This window comes from Typopeltis vanoorti, chromosome 10 (genome assembly GCF_054136105.1).
Source record: "Typopeltis vanoorti isolate ZY-2024b chromosome 10, IOZ_Tvanoo_1.0, whole genome shotgun sequence".
Lineage (NCBI taxonomy): Eukaryota > Metazoa > Arthropoda > Arachnida > Uropygi > Thelyphonidae > Typopeltis > Typopeltis vanoorti.
In genome coordinates, this window is record NC_143558.1 from 44152360 (window position 1) to 44160803 (window position 8444).

Sequence of the window (8444 nt, forward strand, 5' to 3'; positions counted from 1 at the left end):
GGTCTGGGTAGCGGCCCCTTCCTTTAATGCATAGCACTATATAGGTCCGCAAGGAGATGTGCTTTGCATTATGGAAGATACTAAGCAAGGAGTGATGAGAGCTTGGTCCACCTTTATCACGAGCTGAAGTATCTTCAGGACTCAGTCCTGAAGATACTTCAAGCGCAAACTTTGTTTGCTTAGAGTTGGATAAAGGATTAAACTAAATTTAGAACTGAAATCTACTTTCGGGTGACCTAGCTCAGAAGATGCAAACACCACTTCCGCTGAGCTAAACAGGTCTATTTATTTTTATTTGTTTAATTATTGATCTCTGCAATATTTACAAGTTAGTACAAGAAATAGCCTTGAGTAATTCTAAGGTGTTATTTTACAAAGTTCAGCCCTGAAGTGTTGCAACTATAGTCAATTTTTTACAATGATTATTTTTTGCATTTACTCTTTTAAGAAGTCTGATCTGTCATTTATTTTTTTTTTAATTAATGATTTAGGAAGTAAGTTAAAGATATCTTAAGATGTATCAGTCAGCATATTTATTGTAACATATCTGTAGCATATTGTATATAGTACAGAAATAATAATGTTAATATTTTGATAGTGTTTCAAGGAACATACAGTTCAAATTACTCTGAAAATTAAAACTTACTATTAAAAGTTGACAAAGAAAGTCAACTTTCTTTGTCAACTTTTACTGTGTGTGTGTGTGTGTTTCCAGCCGATTTCCTATTTTCCGTAAAGAAAAGCCTAAATTTCCTGAATAATAATAATAATAACAACAACAACAACAAGAGAACAGATGCATAGATGCATGCATTCACGTTCAAACAGTTTCAAGGAGTGTTCAACTTCTATTACTGTGATTCGGGGTTTTCAGAATAAATAAATGCAATAAATTTATTGCATTTATTTATAATTGCAATGAATACGAACAAGATTCGTGAAAACCTGACAAGTTTCATAAGTCGTATGACTTAAATCATCAGAGGCATTGGTGTACAAAAAAAGGTTAAATACAACTAACAAAGATTAAATTCATAGTCCATTAGATGTTTCTAACTGGAACATTGAAAAAATTGAAACATTCCTTACCGAATGTTTGTTGGAACATTGTTATTTGTTGTCACGTTCTGTGCTTCACTTGTGTTATGTCCGAAATCTGAGGAAGTTAGATTTTTTATGAATGCCGACTACACTTGGCGTAATATCAAACCTTGGTTTTTGTTGCGCTGTGTAGAAATTCTAAGCATTTTTACCGCTTCCTTGAATTTCCTTGTGAAACAGTTTTTATCAATATATGACATGATCGTTCTTTCCCAAAGTACTTTATGGCCAGTGGAAGTTGTGTGGAAATATAGGCCTGATTTGTGTTCTCTTCTTTTTTCTACGTCTTTTTTATGTTCTGCCATACGGATTTCTCCTGACCCTCCCGTCGCCTACGTAACAAATGCCACAAGAACAATAGATTTGATATACCCCTGGGTTTTTTTATTGGATGGTGAGAAGGTTTCGTTGGATGTAGGAATCTTGATATTTTTTCTAATATACATTGATCGGTACATTCCTCTTCTTAAAGGAGTAAACAAATCTAAAACTAAAAATAGAATATTAGAAGACTATCTTTGCTTTATTTTGCAATTTAGTTTATTTATCACCATAGGAACCCCCCCCCCAAAAAAACCTTTACATTTTTATTATGAAAGAGAACAGAACACAGGAACTATTTCCCGATTAATGTTCATTCATTTCCGTATATAAGTAACCTCTTTACCAATTTTTCCTTCCCTAATTCATGAGCATTTTAGTACCGGTTTCTTTTCGTTCTTTTCTTTACTTCCAGTAGAATCCAATTATTTTATGGTCGGAATGTTATGTACACAGTACATACTCATTGCCTTTATTCATTTTTATGACGAGTATTTCTGTATTGCTTTTTTACAGCAAGGAATTTTTCTATTGTTGGTCTAACTTGTGTATATGTGTGTTGTGTGGACACACCCATTCAACGGGTTGAGGAAACCTCAATAAAGGTCGAAATCTGTCTGGTTAGTGGCCCCTCCCATAATGCATAGTATTATATATAGTATTATACCATTTATTACAACAACCAAATATAGACCACTCCAGGCATATATACCGTGAATAATTAAAATTTTTATTATGAAAGAGAACAGAACACAGGAACTATTTCCGGATTAATGTTCATTCATTTCCGTTTCTTCATTTGGCCATTCGAATACTCCAAGTGAAGCCGAGTCGGATAATATTTAAATAGTGATTCAAAATTTCTTTGGACTAAAGGTAAGTTAACCGGTCTCATATGGGGGCAGAGGCTTTTTCTCCCAGTAATTCGGGGTTTTCATCCTTCGAAACAAGCAGACCGGTCCCATGAACACACATTAATACTTATTCCTGATTCCTTCTTGATTTAAGTTCACGCGTAGACCTACACATTTTACCGTGTAGACAACCTATTCCGAAATCCTACGGAATAGGTTGGTTACTCCTTATTCCTGGAGGTATACTATTATGTCTGTAGAATCATGTAGTCAATGGGCCGGTTTGCTTGTTTGCAGTAGGAAAAACCCCAGATAAACTGGGGAGAAAAACACTGCGGCCCACGCCCAAGATCGGCTAACTTGGCTATATCTGAGAAAGATTCCAAGATCCTCACATCAGCGAAGGGAATGGAACGCAGGACACTCCTTTCCCAGGTTGCGAAGAGCATAACCACTCGGCTAACCGCGCGGATATAAATACTTATATAAATACAGTTATAAATATTTATGGCAAGGAAGACAACGAGAAACCACCTTGCATCATAGCTTCCTGGTAATCAATTAAAACCCTATCAAAGAGAGGAGGTCACAGGATTAGGATTAGGATTCAAAATTCATTGAATTGCATTACGTTAAGGAGGAATTGTTATATCCAGTGCTTTTTTTTCTGGCCGCACGCAACGGTACGCAGTACCGACACCTTTTTTCTTAGGTTTTTAAAAATTTGCGAATTATTGACAGTAAAATAGCAGGGTTTTTTCTCCCGGAAACTCGGGTTTTTCATCCCGCATACATACAAATCGGCCCTTCAGAACACACGCAATTTACAGACAAAAATTACTAGTTGTGGTGGTGTTGGAGGTGGGCGGCAGATGGCGTTGATAGAGATGATTCGTAGTAGAGGTTAGGTGCAGAGACAGTTGTAGATGTCCTCCCACGATGAGTCTTCGGACTCCTTGGAGGTATCAGGAATAATAATAATAATAATAATAATAATAAAATGTATTATAATTATTCCGGTAGATGATGCTGTGTTCACGAATTTAATTTTCAGTGTTGATTACTCGTAAGTTGGTACGCTGCTTTCCTGTTTCATAGGTTGGTACTCAACCGGAAACAGGAAGTCGTGTTCACTTCAGATTACTTCCAATATCAGTTTATCATTTCCATATTCACTCTGCAACAGGCAGCTGTTCACGTGAGTTTTGAATTAATCTAAATTAAATCAGTGCAATCATTGCTCAAAATGAGTAAAACAATTAGTTACTTTATGCCAATGAATAAGAAAAGGAAGGCTGAAGAAGCAGAAATTGTTGAATCCACTTGTGATCCTGTAAAACAGAATACTAGCACCGAAAATATACTGAGTGAAGAGGATCACGAAACCAACACCGAAGATCCATGGTCAAAAGGAAGCAGATTCTGATAATGATCGGCCCGGATGTTGGATACTTTTGCAGAAAAATGACTTCTGCGAGAGAAACGAGTGGCTGTATGTCAAGAATAAAATGTTGGGCTGTAAAGTGTGTCGTGATGTCGGAAGTCTTGCCGTCGATAAGCACATGGGAACGAAAATTTCACCGGAGTGGGCAAATGGTAAAATCAGTCATTTTGGAGAATCTCGCAAACAGTTAATGTCATTAAGAAAAAAGATTTACTATTATAAGGAGAGTGCAGCGCAGAAAGTGTGCCAACAAAGCGAGACGAGGAGGGTGTATCGGAGGATATGATAAAAGTGTGGAAGTTGCTATAATAACATCTTCATGGTGAGTACTGGCACCTTTTTTACAGAAAAAAAGCACTGGTTATATCATTTCGAAAAGTAGCTAATTATAAATGCGTGAGACATTTCAGCATATTGATTGCTGGGAATAGAATTGTTTCTAATCTTGCTAAATTGCTTCTTCGAGTACAACAAATCTTCGGGAATCTTACAGTCCAACCTTCGGAATAATAACATGATATTCACTGTACATCAACTCCAAGCGAAATATCGTTTCAAAATAGTTATTTTTCGTGTCTTAACTAATTTAACTAGAGCCTTTGACTGTATCGCCTGGGAAGAACAACTGACTAGAAAATTCTATCTAAGATAAGTTTTACAAAGTTCGTCTCGTTTCGAGACCAATGCATGATAAGCAATTTAGTATGACCAGCAGTGACTAGTTGGGAAATAGTCATAATGAAAACAGATAGTAAGACAAATTCGTGTCATAGTGCCATACTCTTTTCTGTCATCATTGCAATAATTCTTTATCTTGTGACTGATGTAGAAGTTTTTCCTGGAGTTGAAACACCATGTATGATGAAGGAAGCTTTTTAACATTAAAATGCTCTTAATAAAAACAAAAAGCAACCATTTTTATATTTGCCTGTGAAAGAATTGGCCTAAGTGTAAACATGGTGTTTACACTTAGGCCAAACCATAAGTGTTTCATCAACATATGTAAGGCTGATTCATTGCAGGTACCTGTCATTCATGTCATAGACACAGCCTAGAGAACATGAAACCTTTACCTATTTCAGCAATCATTTCTCCGCACATGCTAGCAGTGATGAGGAAATTCGGCATCATCTCAAATGTGCTAGTGCTACATTTGGAATTTGGGGAACCTAGTCTTTAATGAGCTGGGTATCCATGATGCAATCAAACGCTTAGTTTGTAGGACGGTTGTTATTTCAGATTTGCTGAATGACAGTTGCAAAATGTGGACCACATACTGCAGGCTACTGAATAACCTTGAAATATACAGTACACGTTCCTCAAAGATTCTTCAAGATTCACACAAAGAACAGGCACAATAAGATATGTGTAGGCTAACCTCACCAGATTAGCTATTTTAACAGGTGAAGGGCAAGAAACTACAAGGATAAACAGAGGAATTTCACATGGAATTAAGTACTGAGGATTATCTGTCGAAATTGAAAACAGGTGGTGTCCCCTCAATATTTTCATACTGTGCGACATGCCACACCTACAGAGAAGACAGTATAACACAATAAAAGGATAATGATGAAAAAATATTAAATTTTAATGGCCAAATATTTCTACCTGAAAATTACAGGTCATCAGGTATAGGGTATAACATGAAGACTTAGATTATTTAAGAGAGTGAGAGCTATATGGTGGCATAAATAGAACAGTGCATGTGGTCAACAAGAAACGTATGAGATTGTTTGATATAACATGAAATAAAATAAAAATTTAATTTGATTTAATTTAATTAAAAAAATAAAACGACAATAATAACAGGAGCTCAATGGTAGTGACATTTGCATCCTCTGCACTTGGCTTCCCAAATAATGACAGATTTGATTCTAGTCGCTGACTAGAAGAAGGTTATGGTCAGGGACTACGAGATGGTGATACTTGTCAGTTGGATCCCTCTTATAATGGCAACCATACCCTAACGGAATGCTAAATACAACAACATTCTGCTGACTGTCCTTCTAAAATCCTTCAACACCACAGGAATCATGAAAACTCTTTTACATTGTGCTGATACTGTATGCTCGAAACTACTAGCTAAGACCAGAACCGCTAGACATCAATGGAGGGATGCAATACAATGAACTATCCCACGTGTCTTTGATTCCTATAAGTCTACTTTAAACAAGTATGAAACAATTTGGAGAGTTCTGATCCAATACAGTTTTGGAATCTCTGAACCAATGTCAAGAATCTTTTTAAAAATATAATCTAGTGGTTACATTTAATTTCTCTAACAAACACACATCCCTCTCATCTTCTAAAGATAAACGATCACTCTTCTTTTGCTACCCGACGTCTACCACGTTCTTTGTGACTGTCGGTTGTGCATGCCTTTTCATCCATTTTATTTATTTTTATTCGAATAAGCACCGTTCGTTTTAACTGACTTAAAATCCGAGAATTATAACAAAATGAGATTTATTTGAAAACGCAACATGCTTCGTCGAGATTGACTTCATCAGGCGTTAAGAACATAGAAAGATATTAAAAGACACTGAAAATAACATTGAGACACTCTAAAGCTATACAATTATAAAGTTATAATATTCGACTGTGAATTACAGTTATTATGAACTTGAGCTATAGTCCGTGTTAAAGTTCTATTGTTGTACACTTGTGCGTGTGTGGAACCACGCGATATCCAGTATCTAATAGTAGAGCTGAAAGGGTCAGGCAAATTATATATATATATATAAATATATATATATATGTTAAAGATACCAGGCTATTTGTGTATATATATATATATATATATATATATATATATATAATATTCATCAAAGCTTGATTTGCTTCCTCAGTCTTAAGAAAAGGCTGGTTATATTCCACTAATTCGGGCCCTACCCAAGGGCCTATGAGTTGTGGAAATACTTTCTGAAAATGAAAGCTGTGCCGAACAAAGCGGAATTTTGCAGCTGCCCAATTTTTAATCCATCTAACTCGAGTGCTTCTAGATGTTTTTTCAATGTTTTAGGGATGGCGCCTAAAGCACCTATTATTATGGGAACAACTTTCGTTTTCTTTTGCCAGATTCGTTCAACTTCGATTTGCAAATCGCGATATTTTGTAATATTTTCATTTTCTTTGTTGTCAATCGGACTATCTCCTGGTACTGATATTTCGATAAACGTAACACCCTTGTTTTCACTTTTTTCAACCACTGTGATATCGGGTGTGTTACATTCCAAGCTTTTGTCAGTCTGGATTTTGAAATCCCAGAGTATTTAGCTTTTTCATTCTCAACCAGTTTCTGGTGAACTTTATGCTTCCAATAGTCTTTAGATACTTCAAACCCATACTTTTTACATAAATGCCAGTGGATTATCTTAGCTACGTTATCATGCCTTTTACGGTACTCAATTTGTGCAATTTTGCTGCATCCACTTATAATGTGGTCTTCCGTTTCTTCCTTTTCTTTGCACAATCTACATTTACTATCTTCTTGAATTTTTTGTATTTTTGCCTTTATAACGTTGGTTTTAATGGCCTGTTCTTGTGCTGTAAAAATTACCGATTCTGTTTCTTTCTTTAGTGCTCCATTTCTCAACCATTGCCAGGTCAAGTTGCTGTCAGCGCTGTCCTCTATGCTGTGAAGGTATTTTCCGTGCAATGCCTTATTTTTCCATCTTTCGGTTCTCACTTTTACTTGGTTGGTTTTGTATTCCAATTTTATCTCCATGGGTTTAAATAAACCCTCTTTCCTTACCTCAATTAGAAAATTTTCCGTTGTTTGCTGCAGATAATCATTTAAATTTCATTTTTCTTCTTCAATAACTTGCTTCACTTGTAATAATCCTCTACCTCCTTTTTTGCGTGATAGATAGAGCCTATTAATGTCACTGCAAGAATTGAGGGCATGGTGCATTGTCATTAATTTTCGAGTTTTTCGATCTAAATCTTCCATCTCTAGCTGAGTCCATTCAACAATGCCTGCTGTATATCTCAGAACAGGTATGGCCCAGGTATTAATTGCTTTTATCAAATTTCCAGCATTAAGCATTGATTTAAGGAGTTTTCTTAATCGTCTTATGTATTCTGCTCTAGTTCTTTCTTTGATCTTATTGTGCAGAATTTGTGATGCTTCTAAAATTCCCAAATATTTGTAGCTGTCTTCGAATTTTATTGCTTTGATTATTTCACCATTGAGCAGCTCGATTTCGTTCATATCTTCAAACTTTCCTCTTATTATTCCAACAATTGCACATTTGTCTAAGCCAAAATCCATTGATATATCTTGACAGAATATGTGCACAGTGTTTAGTAACGATCCGAGTTCATTCTCTGATTTTGCATACAACTTCAGATCGTCCATATATAAAAGGTGAGATATCTTTGCACTCTTTTGCGCAGTTTGATAACCATGAGCAGTTTTATTTAAAATTCTAGTTAAGGGGGATCAATGACAATATAAACAATAGAGGAGATAATGAGTCTCCTTGAAAGATGCCCCTTTTAATGTTTACCTCTCCAATTTCTTCTCTATTTATAACCAACGTTGTTTTCCAGTTTTTCATGCTGGATAGCAAAAATTTTTGCACGTTTTCGCTAATACCGAATAGTTCTGCATTTTAAAATCCAACTATGAGGCACCGAATCAAACGCTTTTTTATAATCTATCCAAGCCATATGAAGGTTGGTGGTTTTTCTACGTTTGCAATTTTTAAGAATCATTTTAT